At 45.0% G+C, this 17,214-nt stretch overlaps 1 long non-coding RNA gene across 1 annotated transcript; it reads right to left on the reverse strand.

Moving 5' to 3' along the window:
* Positions 1-1,486: 1,486 nt before the first annotated feature.
* Positions 1,487-15,506, reverse strand: LOC309872500. The gene is made up of 3 exons (XR_014315912.1): positions 15,415-15,506; positions 6,202-6,291; positions 1,487-1,531 (listed from the first exon to the last, which is right to left on the reverse strand). It is a non-coding gene; the product is annotated as an uncharacterized lncRNA (long non-coding RNA).
* Positions 15,507-17,214: the final 1,708 nt, after the last annotated feature.

Consider the following 17,214-nt stretch of genomic DNA (forward strand, 5'->3'; position numbering starts at 1 on the left):
AAGAGCCTCATGGCATCTGGAATATTCATGACACAAATGCATAACCTCAGATCTAATAATGAAGAAACATTAGACAAACCCAAACTGAGGCATATTCTGCAAAAGAACTAGCCTATATTCTTAAAACATGTCAAGGTCATGAAAGAACAGTCTCAGAAGTGATTAAAGAAACATGACAACTAAACACGACCTATGGTTGGGAGTCTAATCCTGGACCAGAGAAAGGACTTTAGTGGGTCAACTGGCAAAATCTGAATAAGGCTCAAAGATTACATATTATTGTTTCAATGCCAGTTTTTTGATTTTGGCAATTACGCCATGGTTATATATGAAAATTCCCTTTTTTTTTTTAAGAACATATACAATGAGATATTTAGAGATCTTTGGGTATCCTGTTTGTGATTTCCTCTCATATATTTCAGAAAGAACTGCATGTGTGTAGAGAGAGGCTGAAAATAATAAAGTGTGATAATATATTAACACTTGGGGAATTTGAGAAAAGTATATGGAAATTCTTTGTACTACTTTTGTAACTTATCAGTCTCGAATACTTCACAACATAAAATTTAAAAATATCTCAAAAAATCTCATAATAATAATAATACCAACTTTTATTGAAGACTTGATGAATACTTACTAAATACTCTTCAAAGCACTTTGTATGTGTAATACCTTTTAATCTTTACATTAACTGTATGTGGCAGGTTCTCTGACCATCTGCATGTTAAAGATGAGGAAACAGGTGTAGCGAGATTAAAAGACACACTGTTGGAAATATTTGAGCCATAATTTTGAGAGTCTCTCTAATTCCGGAGCTCATGCACTTCACCTCTGTGTCATGTATAATTTACTAAAGATTGCTTAGATTAATCAGCCATCTGGCTGGCTAGCTCAGCTCTCCAGAAAATTCTCAGTGACATCACATCATGTAGATATAACCAGGTGGTTTTGACTGGGACTATATTCAGTTTTAAAACACAGTGTGTTTTTCTTTTCTTCTTCTTCTTTTTAAAAGATTTATCTATTTCTTTTAGAGAGAAAGAGAGCATGTGTGTGTATGAGTGGGGGGAAGGGCAGAGAAAGAGAATCTCAAGCAGACTCTCTGACCAATGGGGAGCTTGATGTAGGGTGGGATCCCATGACCCCGAGGCCACAACCTGAGCTGAAACCAAGAGTCAGACGCTTAACCAACTGAGCCACCCAGGCGCCCCTTTAGAGAGTTTTAAACAACGGTAAGGAAGAGACTGATACTTCTTACCTGTATCCAGTTCTTTCTCCTTCCCCGGACACTAAAGGCTACACTTCTCAGCTTCCCTGAACCTAGGCAAGGCCATGTGACTAATTCTAGCCAATAAAGTGTGAGCAGCAGTGATGCGTCTCATTTCCAGTGGGAAGTATATAAGGGCAAGTGTGTCCCCTCCATGCTCTCTCTTTCCTGTCCGTGGTGACTGGGAAACTGATACGTTGAAATGGTAGAGCCACAAGATGGAAATGATCTGGATCCTGGAGTCAGTACATGGAGGACAGAAGCCTAGAAGAATAACCCCACCCTGCTGAATTTTGTCTGAACAAACAAACAAACAAACAAACAAATCTGTGAAATTAAGCCACCAAGCAGTCAGGGTTTATTTATGATCACAGCTTAGCCTAACCTAATATGCAGACTACAGGGGTTTAAATCCTTGCAAGGGGCCTGACTAGCACACAATTAAAATGAATAAAGTAGCTGTCCATGACCTGGGAGTGGGAGAGGAACTGTGTTGAACTGGAAGTACTTGTGCCATTATAGAAGAGCAGGGCTCAGATCTAGCTCGTTCTCTTATGAAATATTTTGGTGCCACCACTGCTAGGTCTTAACTGAATTTTTCTTCTTTTGAGAGAAGTTGGAAATCTGGATGTTAATGTGAACTCCCTCAAAATTTAAATGTTGGCAGCTCATATGGATTCAAAACAAAATGAAGTCAAAACCAAAAACAGACACCCTTGACATTTCCTAAACGTCATAGATATGCCTCTGCCTCAAGTTCTCTGCAATGGCTGGTCCTTCTGGAATGATCTTCCTCTTAGACATCTACAAGACCTGGTCCCTCTTCTCTTCAGGTCTTTGTCCAAATGTCATCATCTTATCAAAGCCTTTCCTGACTACCCTTCTTAAAATTGCAACACCCTCTTCCTCCCACTTGTGCTCTCTCCCCTTTTCCTGTTTTTTTTTTTCCCTCCTTCTCCATACTATTTATCACCTTCTAAATAAATAATAATTTAAAAAACTTACTGATTGTTTTGCCCATTTCCTACCACCATACTCAAGGAATATGAGGGCAATAATCGTTTATCTTAATTTGCTGGCTTTTGTACACCAAGTGCCTAGAACAATACCTGGCAAATAGTGGTCAAAGTTATGTGATAAGTAAATGTTTTTTAAAAAACACCCTAACTATGTGAATCAGACCAAGCACACCTGGAGATTTGATTAGTTTCAAGGGCCACAAATTCACAACTTCCCTTTTAGACTCTTACAGAGAAGACCTTGGAGAAAAGTGCTATTTAGGGTTGCAAGCAATCCTCTGCCTCCCACAGAGTAGATGTTTGATTTATTTTGTTCTGGGAAATAGACCACAATGCCTTTTAAGAAAAGTCTTGTATATTTCAGTGAGCCTCATGGGTGCCTTTGTCTTCTCTGAATACTGGGACAGCAGTCTGCTTTTCATCTTGTCTCTATTATAAATCCTGGATTTCATTCTTAAATCTCTGTCTAGATCCTGGTGTGTAGACCAGTCCTGGTCTTTCCAGTTATAAGAGTCAGTGTCTTCTTCCCTTTTGGTTTGAGCTGGGTTTGAGTTGGGTTTAAGTTGGGTTTCTGTCACTGTGAATGAAAGAGTCCTGACAAGTTGAATGTAACTTTGGGTAAGTTGTTTCATGATTCCGAGTCTCAGTTCCTTTGCTTATAAAAAGGAGTGGGTCAGGGGGCACCTGGATGGCTCAGTGGGTTGAAGTCTCTGCCTTTGGCTTGGGTCATAATCCCAGGGTCCTGGGATCGAGCCCCACATCGGGTTCTCTGCTCAGCAGGGAGCCTGCTTCCCTCTCTCTTTCTCTCTCTCTCTGCCTACTTGTGATCTCTGTCTGTCAAATAAATAAATAAAATCTTAAAAAAAAAAAAAAAGGAGTGGGTCAGGTTAGAAAAGCACTAAAGCCTTTTCCAGGATTTCAACACTTTATAGAATTCTAACACAATTAAGGCCCCCAGTCTATGGAGCCCAAACATTTTTGACTGTAGGTGAACTGGTTTCCCCAGAGTCACATGCTGCTCTGCCTGGTCACTGATGTAGGAAATGTTGGGATTCGGAGGCCCAGAAAGAATTCTTGAGACATCTTCATTGCAAAAAGGTTGTTTTGTTAATGCACGGAGACAGGACCCTTGGGCAGAAAGGGCTGCCCCTGGATTGCGAGGAGCAACCGATTATATACTGTGGAGTTCAGGGAAGTAAGGATAAGGGCCATTTCCAAAAGAGCTTGCATATGGTTAAGACTCACAGGATCCTGGAGACCTGGCTATTGCCAAGCTATGTTTCCCCCCTAGCAAACCATTGACATTAAGACAGATAGAGGAGTTTCCTGGAGGAATAGCCTACTTTGCTTGCCTCCAGTATTTGTCCATGGGCTGCAGGTTATAAGGAAATTTAATTGTATCTTTTGCCTTTGTTCCTTACCTCCACACCACCGACCCCTCTGACTAAGGCTATCCCCCCGCCCCTGCTGGCAGAGCCCCTCCTACCTATGCAACTTCTAGTATCTCCAGACATTAGATACAGCAGGATCCTTGCTGGCACATTTTGTTCTTTTGGACCCGGCTGTTGCTTGCCCCAGTTCAGGGCATACTGATAACTGTGGAGATGCTCCTTTTCTGCGCCCACATGGTACCCTGGTGTCGGGGAGCTGCTGGGCCACACTCGGGAATCAAAATAATAATAACAACAGCTCGTGTTTATGGAATGTTACTCAAGTGCCAGGGACTCAGTAGTGCTTCACATGAATAATTTCATATGCAGCTACTCTTCAGTTTAGAACATTCTTTTCCCAGATGACTCACGGTTCTCTCTTGTCTCTTCCAAGTCTTTGCTCAATTGTTGCCTTCCCTGCGAGGCCCAGTCTGACTGCCTGCATCTGGGCTTCACCCCCAACAGCCACCCGTCTTGTTCCTTTGTGGTACTTTTGTTCCCAGAGCACTTTCTTCTAATATACTATGCTTTATGATGTTTATATTAATAGTGTTTCCTGTCTGTCTGCCCTACTGGAAGGTAAGCTCCACAAGGATGGGTTCAACATTTGCAAATCAATCAGTGTGATAGAACAAATCAATAAGAGAAGACAGAAGAACCACATGGTCCTCTCAATTGATGCAGAAAAAGCATCTGACAAGATACAGCATCCGTTCCTGATTAAAACGCTTCAAAATCTAGGGATAGAAGGAATATTCCTGAACTTCATAAAATCTATCAATGAAAAACCCACAGCAAATATCATCCTCAATGAGGAAAAGCTGACAGCCTTCCCTCTGAGATCAGGAGCACCACAAGCATGCCCACTCTCATCACTTGTTCAACATAGTACTAGAAATCCTAGAAACAGCAATCAGACAACAAAAAGAAATAAAAGATATTCAAATTGGCAATAAAGAAGTCAAACTCTCTCTCTTCCTAGATGACATGGTACTTTACATGGAAAACCCAAACAACTCCACCCCCAAACTACTAGAACTCGTACAGCAATTCAGTAATGTGGCAGGATACAAAATCGATGAGCAGAAATCAGTTGCTTTCTTATACACTAACAATGAAAATATAGAAAGGGAAATTAGAGAATCGATTCCATTTACTATAGCACCAAAACCCATAAGATACCTGGGAATAAACCTAACCAAAGAGGTAAAGGATCTGTACTCAAGAAACTACAGAACACTCGTGAAAGAAATTGAAGAAGACACAAACAGATGGAAAAGTAGTCTATGCTCATGGATTGGAAGAATAAACATTGTTAAAATGTCTATACTGCCTAGAGCAATCTATACTTTCAATGCAATCCTGATCAAAACTCTACCAGCATTTTTTAAAATGCTGGAACAAACAATCCTAAAATTTGTATGGAACCAGAAGAGACCTCAAATTGCTAAGGAAATGTTGAAAAAGAAAAACATAACTGGGGGCATCACATTGCCTGATTTCAAGCCTTACTACAAAGCTGTGATCACCAAGACAGCATGGTACTGGCACAAAGCAGACACGTAGACCAGTGAAACAGAATGGAGACTCCAGAAATGGACCTGTAACTCTATGGTCAACTAATCTTTGACAAAGCAGGAAAAAATGTACAGTGGAAAAAAGACAATCTCTTCAATAAATGGTGCAGGGAAAATTGGACAGCTATGTATAGAAGAATGAAACTTGACCATTCTCTTACACCATACACAAGGATCTTAATTTTGTTTACTCCTGTCTTGCAAGCCCCTAGGACAGTAGCTGGCCTATAGCTCAATAAATGCTTTTTACAGGTGAGAAAACTGAGACACACAAAGGGAAGTAGCTATCCCACATCTCATGTCCAGCAAGTGGCAGAGCCTAGGTTCAAATCCAGGCCATCTTATTTCTGTTAACCAAGACACTCTCTTTGTGTGGACTGGGTAGTCCCCAGACCTAGCTCTAGCCTCCCTGGATGGCTCATTCCTCCTAGAGGCCCTGCCATATCCCTGGGGCACAAATAGGGCACAGAGAGTTGGTCCCAATCCACGAATGAACCTATGAATCTTCCTCTTCCTTCAGCTCAACCCATGTCCCTTCCCCAGACACTGCCTACTTCCAGAATATCCACAATGAGATTAAACTTCCACTTAAGCCTGGGAAAGAGTTCATCTTTTAGAAACATCAGCTTTCCACCTAGCAAGTGCTCCTCAGGTTAAGAAATAAGATGGGCCACTATCTTGGAATGAAGTAGGATATCCAGAAAACAAAACAGAATCAGCTGTAGGTGTGTAAGTTTGTGTGTGTGTGTGTGTGTGTGTGTGTAAGATTCACAAGACTTTTATTCCCTGAGCTCCCCTTACCATATAGCTACAAATCCTCTTAATTCTAGTCCCAAAGTCCAGCTAGACTACGAATACCTTCTGAAACCCCTCTGAACAGAACAGGGTTTTCTGTAAAGCCCACCTACCAAGAGGGCTGGAGGGAGAGGAGCTCCTACTGCGAGTGTGAGAAAGGGTTGTCCTCTTAACTGGATGATTTCCCCAGTGCTTCCTCAATCCTGCAATGTCCAATTAGAGCACCCTGTGAGAATGACTTCTCCATACTTGGTGAAAAACAATAGCTTTTCCTTTGTATACAGTTCTTTCCACTCCCTGCCCGATGGAAGTGTGTATGTGGTGTTGTTTTGAAACAAAGGAATATGGGACCTGTTGCAGAGGCTGTAACAGGTGGGGAGGAACAGGAAGACTGTCTAGGGCTAAGTGCAGCCCCACACAGACAGTGCTCAGAAAAGGAGGGGGCGCCTGGGTTAAAGCCTCTGCTTTCGGCTCAGGTCATGATCCCAGGGTCCTGGGATCGAGCCCCACATTGGGCTCTCTGCTCAGTGGGGAGCCTGCTTCCCCCTTTCTCTCTGCCTGCCTCTCTGCCTACTTGTGATCTCTGTCTGTCAAATAAATAAATAAAATCTTTAAAAAAAAAAAAGGTGGGGGGAATGATCATCTTTCTGTTCCTGGAGAGAAAGTTGCATCTTAAAAGCACAACCTCCCCTTCGTGACCTTATGCTTCTGACAATACCAATAAAGATATTAACATTAACCAAGATGCATTCTTCTTTCCTTTTCTCCCCCACAACTTCCTTTCTACAAAAATCAACACCTGTGACTATTGTGGGGTGAGGAGGGCAGAGCATTCTGCCCATGCCAGTCTGCCAGTCTGAAAAGACATCTGTGCCATATGAACAGGCTAAGGGGGATGCGTTTCCATCCTCAAACATTTCCTGTCTTTCTAGTGACTTCCCATCTCTCTATGATTGGCACGGAGTTTTAGCTGCTGGGGATTGATAAAAACAAAACCAAATCCTGTTGTGATCTTCTCACAGCTGGGCCCTTTGTGTTCATCTCTGAGTGAGTGGCAGGCAGGACCAGTGTGATCAAAGAGGAAAAAGCTGACTGCAATGTCACCCCAGAGGAGAGAAGAGGGGGACCAGGTGGGGTGCCACATAGCCTGTGCCTGGGCCCCGGGCTCCTAGGTACCCGGCTAGGCCTGGGAGAGGAAGACCACCATGAGCAGCTGGATCTGAGGGACGCCGGATGGTCATTTTTGCTGGCCTCCCTTTTCCTCTCTGGTAATTTGGGAAGCCTGGGGGAAGATTCCCTGACAAGATGGCCTCTGGCAAACCACGCATCTGCCTGCCTCACTGTTCTCATTTGTGAGGGAAAGGGTATACAGCAGGGACCTCTGAAGTGTGGTTCTGAGGCTGATAGGAGGCAAAAGGGTGCCGGATCTCATGAAGCCAAGCTAGCAAGCAGCGCTGCCAGATGTGACCATGTCAACCTTGAGAGTCTCAAACTTGAGGGTTCAACGGAATCTCCTGGATGGGACTGCGGGTCCCATTCTGCCAGTTGCCTTTCAGTAGGACTGGGGTGGGACCTGAGAATTTACATTTCTAACAAGTTCCCAGGTGATGCTGCTGCCCCTAGTGTGGGAATCACAGGTTGAGGACCACTGCTCTAGCCCTCCCCTTCACCCAGGCAGGGAAGCCCTCAAAGAAGAAGTTCCCCCTGGGTGAAGTGGAGCACTCCCACCATAACCTCAAAGTTAACTGCTGATAAAATACTCCTATTTCCTGGACGTCCTAAACAGATGTTATCTATCTGGGCCTTTGGGTGGGGAGCCCCTTCCATCTGAGTGTTCCCAACATGGGGTGCCTGGGGCTTTAGTATGGAAAGAGGACAGTTCTGCTATTGGGGGACTCCTAAAGGCACAGAGGGAGTGGGTCGCATTCACCTTAGTGTTCCCGCTGCTAGCAAAGGGCTGGCTCAGACTCAGGACCCGATATATGTTCCACAAAGGAACTATAAGACCCTGAATTGAGTATTTGTGCAAGAGCCAGTAAAAAGAGAAGGGCAGAAAGGGATGGAAAGAGTTTTTTAAATTTTTATTTTTATGTATTTGAGAGAGAGTGAGGGAGCATGAGAGAGTGCACAAATGGGAGGAGGGGAAGAGGAAGAGGGGCAAGCAGGGATCCCCATCATAGGGCCCCATTCCAGGAACCCCGGAGACCACAACTCCGGCCAAAGACCGATATCCAAACAACTAAGCCACCCATGTGCCCCGGGATGGAAAGATTTTTAAACATAATCAGTCTACTAGGGACACCAAGCCTTGTTTGTGAAGACAAGGGTGTCCTCTGAAGCTGGGTGATTCCTTCTCCCCTTTGAGGAGACACAGGACTTCTCCAAGGCTAGCGGACACAGGGCTGCAGGAGCAAAACCAGCCAGCAGGGGGAGCCTCTACATTTGCTCTGTAGGTTCTCTAGGCCAAGGGAAACATACCCCAGTCCTTCTGTACTTATTTGGGGGGAAATAAAAGTTATACTGCAAAATGCCTCAAAGGTGTATTTAAAAACAAGATGAGAATAAATAAGCAATACACAAAAAATTCCCAACCTGAACAACAGTATTCTTTTTGTACTATAAACAGCCAGCCTACCAAATCCAGAGGTATTATTGCTCTAAGAGACAGCAATCCTTCAGCTCAGAAAGCTGGCCAGCCTATAGATTTGTCCATAGTGGAAAGAGAAGGCATTCTGGGGACATGCAAGGAGCAGCAGAGGCTCTGAGATGGGAAGAAGGCGTTTTGGGCAAAAGAGAGATAACTAGGCTAATTTGAAAGGACTTCTTTCTCCTGTCCATCTTTCAGTCTAGGAGGTCAGATTTGGGTAGGGACTCAAGAAGGCACTATGAGGGGGCACCTGGGTGGCTCAGTGGGTTGAGCCGCTGCCTAAGCTCGGGTCATGATCTCAGGGTCCTGGGATCGAGTCCCGCATCAGGCTCTCTGCTCAGCTGGGGGCCTGCTTCCCTCTCTCTCTCTCTCTCTGCCTGCCTCTCCATCTACTTGTGATTTCTCTCTGTCAAATAAATACATAAAATCTTTAAAAAAAAAAAAAAAGAAGGCACTATGAGAAAAATCACAACAGTCACATTATCTATCCTCCTGTACTCACTTTTCCATGATGTGCTGATTTCTGTCCAGTTTCCAGATATCTCTAGGTTAAAGTGGTACCCCATGTGGCTCAGTCTCAGTAAGAGAGGCCTTCTGGTTGGCTCTTTGAAGGTGGATTCTAGGCTTGAAGTATGGTTCTAGTCCTTCACTCTCTCAAAGTTTCTCTAGTGCCCATAGTGACCATGCCGGTGGAACATGTAAGACAAGCTGTGGATGGAGGACAGAGCAATACTAAATGATCAACGGACTGCCAGAGTCATGACTGGCCCTCAGGAACCATGTTATCTGTCCCATACACTGGTAATGGACACATCATTTGGTGGTACTTGGCACTAGGGCAGTTCCTTGAGCTCTCTATCTCCCTGTCTCCAAAGCTGGCCCCCTCCTGTATTGTCAACCTGCTTTTTTACTGTCGGCATTCACAAAGTCATCTAAACAAGAAACTTTCTATTTTCTACTCTCTCTGCCATCTATATTGGGCCAACAAAGGTTCCTGATGATTCTATCTCTTAAATAATCTCTGTCCTCTCCCCTCCACAACTACCAGTGAGGACTCACGTGGATGGCTCTTAGCCTCTGTCTCCTCAAATTCCATTCTCAATGCTGATTCCAGATGATCTAAAAGTCATATGTGATTATGGAGTTCCCCTGTTTAAAAGCCACTGATAGCTCCTCAGTGCTTATAGAGGGTGAGACTGCCTTGCTTTCAGGAACCAGGCAGGGTATGAATAGATGAATGAGGGAATGAACAGAAACAAACAGATGGGGAAGAGGAATTGGGAATAAGAGTTTTATTGTACTCCTGTCCTGTGATAGGAGACCCGCGCCACCCCCTTCCCCTGCAGTCCTGTAAGTGCTCAGATTGAATTCCAGTCAACACAGGGGAATATAAATTATATTTAAAATGATTTATTCCATTATTTATGCCACCCCAGCCAGGCAGGTTTCTCATTTTTCCCCTACTTCCCTTACAGTTCCAAAAGTACTTTGGACTGCTTCCCTGGGATTTGTGCTAATGAGAAATCAGGTGCCACACAGTCAGGCTCATGCAGCATAGCAGACTGTTCTCTAGAGGGCCTTTCTGTGCTCGGGCGGGTGGGTGCTTCCAACAAAATGTCCCTTCTAGTCCCCCCAGCCAGACAGAAGAATATGGTGTCGAAAGTAGAGCAATCCTTCTCCCTTCAACACAGAAAAATCTCAGAAAAATCTCTTTTTCTGGGGTGCCCGTGTGGCTCAGTTGTTAAGTGTCTGCCTTCAGCTCTGGTCATGATCCCAGGGTCTTGGCATCAAGCCCCGCATTGGGCTCCCTGTTTGGTAGGAAGCCTGCTTCTCCCTCTCCCACTCCCCGACTTGTGTTCCCTCTCTCACTGTGTCTCTGTCAGATAAATAAATAAAATCTTAATTAAAAAAAAAAGAAAAATCTCTTTTTCTGAACACTCCCAAACACACACACGATAAAAATTGCTGTTACTCTGGTTTTGTCCTTAATATCTGCATCTTGGGCATAGCTGGCCCTTGCTGCTGCACTTGACAGGAGCTGACAAGTAACCACTTGTGGGTGTCACCTATGCGGTGGCTGGAGTGTCTCTGGGATGAGGCGCTGAGACACTGGTTTTTTGCTTATGCACCCAGGCAACCGTCGTGTTTACACACTGTCTCTTTGGTCAGCTTCCAAACCAGCAGCACCGCACCCGTTAACACTGGGCTCCACACCAGGGACTGATGGGCTGGCCTCTTAGTTGTAAGGAATTGTTACTTTTAACTTGAGCAATTGGTGGTTTCATTTGAGAAGCGCTTTTACAAACACACATCAGAGTTTCGCTTGACAAAAACCCTTCATGCCCAACGAGGCAGTGAAACCAAAAGGTGTGGTCAAATACTAATCAGCCTGTCTGTTCCTCTTCTTGAGAGACTCAATCCTGGATTGAGTGGATGTCTATCAACCTACTTGGATTTGTTGAGTTCCCACTATGTGCTTGACATTGATCTAGCCTTCAGGGACGCAAAGATAACTAAGGTATAGTCTGCCAGGAGTGATCAGTGTGTGAGCAGGGAAGCGTGATGTGGTGTTTAGGGCTAGAAAGACAGAGAGTGGTGAAGTGCTGTGGGAGTACTGAGGAGGTGGAGGGCAGTTGGGGAAGGTTTGTGGAAGAGTTGATATTGAGCTGGATGTAAAAGGCAAGGCAGAAGTATTTTAAGAACAGCAATGCCAAATACTATGCTTGGTGCTTTACTGGCATTGATGGATATGGAATGCTCACAACATCCCTGTGAGAAAGAAATTGTTTAAATTTCTTTCTTGTTTAAATTATGCCCATTTTACAGATGAGGAAACAGAGTCTTACAGAAAGTTAAGTCACTTGCCTAAGGTTACAAACCTAGTAAGTCAAGGAGCTGGGATGTGAGACATTACATAGTAAGAACTCTGTAAATTAGTTAATAAAGCCCATGCCCCTTACACCATGTTATCACGGCTCCAGAAGCATGTGAAAGAGGCATATGTCTGGGTCTCACCCTGGATCACTAGAGGCATGAGTCCTTTTCGGTGGCATTCTTAAAGCTCTGAGTTAAAACTTGGAGCCTTGCCCACATTATGAAGAAGGCAGTCTTGGTCTGTGGCTCCCACTGGTCACAGGAGTGCCTTTGGTCCCCCCTTATGTGTTCTTCTTCCTCCAGGCTGCTCCTCCTGCTCCTTTTCCACTTTTATTTTTATTTTATTTATTTATTTTTTTTACATTTTTTTAAATGTTCTTTTTTTTTTTTTAAAGATTTTATTTATTTATTTGACAGACAGAGATCACACGTAGGTGGAGAGACAGGCAGAGTGAGAGAGAGAGGGAAGCAGGCTCCCTGTTGAGGAGAGAGCCCGATGCGGGACTCGATCCCAGGACCCTGAGATCATGACCTGAGCCAAAGGCAGCGGCTTAACCCACTGAGCCACCCAGGTGCCCCTCCTTTTCCACTTTTAAACAATCTATTTCTTAGTAAAGGATCAGGTCATTTAAGTTTGAATCTTAGAACTCAAAATACAGGAGAAAAAACAGGGAGATCATTTAGCTCAGCTTCTTGATTTACAGATGCAAAAACTGAGGTTGAGTTAACCAAGATTCTTTTTGCTTCAAGAAACAACACAATTTAAGCTATCTCAAGTAAAAAAGAGAGATATATTAGCTTTCAGGTGTGGGGCTAGCTTCAGGGAATTTTTTTTTTTTTTTAAATGTCACTGGTTGATTTGAGCTCTCTTTTTAACCTCAATTTTTTTGTCTCTACTTCAAAATGTCCTGGCTTCAGTTGTTCTTATTATAGTTAGAAATCCTTTATATGGCTAGTAGAAGATATGACCACAGGAAACCCCAGGCTATACCATTTCATGCTAGTGATTTTAGATAAAAGAGAACTTCTGTCTCCTTGTTTCAGTGTACATCAATCCCAGAGAAAGACTGATTGGCCAAACTTGGGTCACATGGATACTTCTTGGCCCAAGCACTGTGGCCATCTGGATGTGTTGGGATGACTGACCAGACCTGGGTCTCGTGCTATCCCCATGTGGGGGTGGGGAGGGGATGGCAGGTATTATGGAGAGCAGCTCCACCAGAATCATCTGTGGTTTTATAGAGGAAGGAGGGTTGCTCTTATCAGAAGAGCAGTGAGGTAATAAGCCATCTAAGACAGTCCTAAATGATCCTTACCACCTCCTGTATCCAGGCCTATAATCCCCTTTCCTTCTCTGGACTGTGAGCTTGACCTAGAATGAACAGAATATGGTAAAAGTGATGAGCTATCCCTTCTGATATTGCATAACCAAAATCTGGGACCCCTGCCCCTTCCTTTTTTCTTACTCACTCTGGTGTAGCCAGCTCCCATGAAGTAAGTTGCCCTGCAGAAAGACTCATGTGGCAAGGAACTGAGGGTTCCCTCTGGCAAAGAGCCTCCAAGGGACTGAGTCCTGCTGGCAATCACCAGGTGGACTTGGGAGTGGAGGCTTTCCCACCTGAGACTCAAGTAGAGGGAAGCCCAGGCCAACTGCTTCATTGTAGTTGTGAGAGATTCTAAGCTGCATGGTCTAGCGAAGCCACACTCACATTCCCCACCCATGGACACTGAGAGATAATGAATATGCATTGCTTTAGGCTGCTGGGTTTGGAGGTAATTTGTTACACAGCAATAGAAAACCAACACAAGAAGGAATGACCCTGAGCAGGTAGGAAAAACAGATAGCTATCCACCATAGAACATATTAGGACACAAAATACCACCATTGTTTTCGTTTCTGACCATCCTAAACTTTTCCTTTTGAGACTTTTCCTTCCAGTTCCGTGTTCCTTCCTGCCTGGATTATCCTTTTTTTCTTCATGCTTTTTCTTTATTTTCCCATTCTCCATGCTTTTCTAAGAGCGAGCAGGAAAGGGAAAGGAGAAATAGTTTAGGAAACTCACAAGAATGGGGAGCCTCTATGGGTCAAACACTTTGCAGAGCACTTTCAGTGACTGATCTAATTTAGTCGTTCCCCACACACTACTTTTGTGTTTATTAGTTCTCTTCTACAGGTAAGAAAACTGAAGCTTGGAGAGTTGATGTGACTTGCTCAAGATCACTTATCAGGGAAGGGACAAGGCTAGGACACAAGAAAACCCTGGCCATTCCCCAGCAGCCTGCTGCCTCCTGGCATGCAGGTAATTGTTTTTATCCAATAATAGGCCCACTTGTTCCTGCTCATGGGGCATGGACTCCAACATCAGGCCCTCACTCAGAGAGGACTGCCCAGTTTGACTGTATGGCTTCCACAGAATTCCTCTCTCCTTTTCTTTCTGTGCCAGCCCGTAAATTTCTAACCAGACCTGCTGCCAGGTGAACAAATCCCCTGGGAAGGAATCCCTTCTTCACTTTCCAAGTCAAATTGTTTCTGTGTTCAATCAAAGACTGAGCGTGCCAGGGAGGACGCAGGGCCACCTGCTCCCACAGGTGCCAGCGACAGCCCTTGTTTATTGAGGACAGCTGCCCATTCCGGCAGAAAAGGGAGCCAGAAATTTCAGGGCCCAGAGAGGATGTCCCAGGCCTCCACAGCACCAAGTGGGAAACCTCTGCCTTAGCTTCTCCTGCCACACCACATGCAGACAGAGTGGAGAGGTTCTGTGCACAGACGTAACTCCGATTCCATCACCAAGATGGCTGTGTGAAGTCCCATCAGCCCAGCAAGAGAAACCTACAACAGCGACTAGACCATAAGCCTGGTTTCGGAGACAGAGAGAAAATAATTGCCCTGAAATGTTACTCTATGCCAGATGAGTCATGGCCAAACTGCCCAGGGAAGCATTTTTAGAACATCACCGAGGGGACAGTCCTAGATCTAAACCTTCAAAAGACGCAGGAGAGAAGCAGGCTCCTCGCTCAGCCAGGAGCCCCATGAAGGGCTTGATCCTAGGACTCTGGGATCATGACCTGAGCCTAAGGTAGCCGCTTAGCTGACTGAGACACCTGGGCGCCCCTGAAGGGGCTACATTTTTTAAAGGTCAATTGCTTTCTCCCTGGGAGGATGCTTCTAATAGGGACTACAGAGATGGATAATTAATCACCGTGATGCTGGGAGAGTAGCCTGGAATAGGAAAATCATCACTCGGAAGCTGCTCTGCATCTGATTCGTGCCTCCCCTTCCCTGCTCTCATTGAGGAATGAGCAAAACTCAGGTCGGCTTTCCAGAGCAAAGCCCTCACGGGCCTTACTGACTTGCAGTTGCTTTGTGGTATTAGCTCATTTATAGAGCCGAACATCACATGTCCAGCAGAGACTGCTCCCACAGAAACATGTCACATCTTCTTTTCCCCCCATTTATATTTTCAAGGGCCTATGTTTATTGCCGCAATCATTTCTTCATGACAGACCTGTGCTATATTTGTACACACGCCAATATGCAGCACATACCTGGTGTGGGCCTGTAGCCCAATTTAAAAAATGGAGAAGGAATCAGATGTCTGAGGTTTGAAGGCTGAACTGACTTCTTCCCATTTCAGGGACTAGTCATTCATTTCCAGTTTCCATCCTCTCATCAGGATTTCCCTGTACCTCGTCTTCAATCCCCACTGCCCCGCCCCCCCATTCCAAGCTTTTCTTCCCCGCTCCTTGGGCTGTTCTGCTCCCTCCTCTCAGATTCTCCGAGGCTCCCTCTCTCCCGGACTCTTACCTGCTGCGGCCTCGTCTCCCCCAGGCTGTGGCTGGCCATGGAATGGACTGGCTACTTTTTACCTACTTCCTGCAGCCGGGGGCTGTTGTTGGAAGGCTCGCCCTTCTCGGAGGATTGTTAATAATGAACACCCTTGCTGAGCGCTTAGTATAAGCAAGACCCGTGCTGAGCTCTTCACGTGTGTTGTTCCCCTTAATCCTCACAAGAAGCTTGTTCTCTTCATCATCCTGCTTTACAAATGAGGACACCGACGAACAGAAAGGCTAAGCGACGCTCGCGGCGTCACCTGGCTAGTGTTGGTCTCAGAGCTTGAACTCGGTCAGCCTGGCTCAGAGCTGGTGTTCATCAGGCTGCTCTTACTGGCTGGAGCCAGATCTTGGCCGGTTTCCTGCAGGGTCCTTGAGGCCTTTGTTGTTGGTGGACCAGGTGCAGCTCTATCATGAGACAAGACAGGTGTTCATGAAATTCTATTCAAGAATCATGTGTTGAATATCTGTTGGCTGCAAAGCCCTAACTTGTAAACCCAGGGTGTAGGTTTTGGTGCAGAGATGAACCATGCTAATCTTTCACTGAATGATTGGAAAGAGAATCCTTCTGCTTGGAAGAAGAGTGGATCCGTCTTGAGGCAAAACTGGCAGGTTTTTGTGTCCCATCGTGGGGCACTTCTTGAAGCCTGTCCTGGTTTTTGTTTTTGTAAGATTTTATATATTTATTTGACAGAGAGAGATCAAAGTAGGCAGAGAGGCAGGCAGAGAGAGAGGGGGAAGCAGGCTCCCCACTGAGCAGAGAGCCCCATGCGGGGCTCAATCCCAGGACCCTGAGATCATGACCTGAGCTGAAGGCAGAGGCTTAACCCACTGAGCCACCCAGGCACCCAGCCTGTTCTGTTCTTTAAATTCGGAAGCTTTTCCATATCCAGCAGGATCTCCTTTCTGTGCTTTTGCACCCAGCATTGCACTCAGAAATAAGGTCATAGGCACATCCATGCATCTTTTTTTTTTAAGCTTTTATTTATTTAATAGAAAAAGAGAGCACAAGCAGGAGGAGTGGCAGACAGAGGGAGAAGCAGGCTCCCTGCTAAGCAAAGAGCCCAATGAGGTGCTGGATCCCAGGACCTTGGGATCATAACCTGAGCCGAAGGCAGAGGCTTAACCGACTGAGCCACCCAGGCGCCACACATCTGGGCATCTGTAATGGAAGTTTTGCCGTCTGCTTATCCAGGAGGGCCCTCCAACATTTATTCACTTGCCTGGCTCTGGAGAGGCCACAGTGGGTCATGGTATCCCCAACCTCACTGAAGTTATACTTTGGTAGATGAAGGCAGACACGAGCCCCTCTAAAGTGTAAAATGAAAAAAAGAACCCTAAAGGGGAGGATGTAAAGTGAGGTAGGGCCCTACATTGATTACTAAAGGACATTATTTCTTTTATGGGGTGATGGTAATATTATAAATATTGGTTGGAGTTTTGGTTGCACAAGGAATATATTTTTCAAACCTCGTGTGCATGGAAAACCTGACATTTCTCTGTGTGTAAACTTTACCTAAATAAAAGTTCTTTGGTATAAGAAATAAAAAAGGCCTGGGTCTACAGGAACACTAGTAAGTAGACACAGAGTCATTCCCAAGTATCATATAGGTAAATCATGTGAGAACCATTCATTCAACAAATATTTACTGAGCACCTAACATGTACTGGGCTGTTCCAGGATTCATTAGGGAAGAGACAAAGAGTGCTGTGTTCACAGAGCTTACATTCCAGTAGGACCCTCCAGGGAGTGAAGGAAAGGAACGGGAGATTT

Source organism: Mustela nivalis (assembly GCF_964662115.1).
Source record: "Mustela nivalis genome assembly, chromosome: 8".
Taxonomy (NCBI): domain Eukaryota; kingdom Metazoa; phylum Chordata; class Mammalia; order Carnivora; family Mustelidae; genus Mustela; species Mustela nivalis.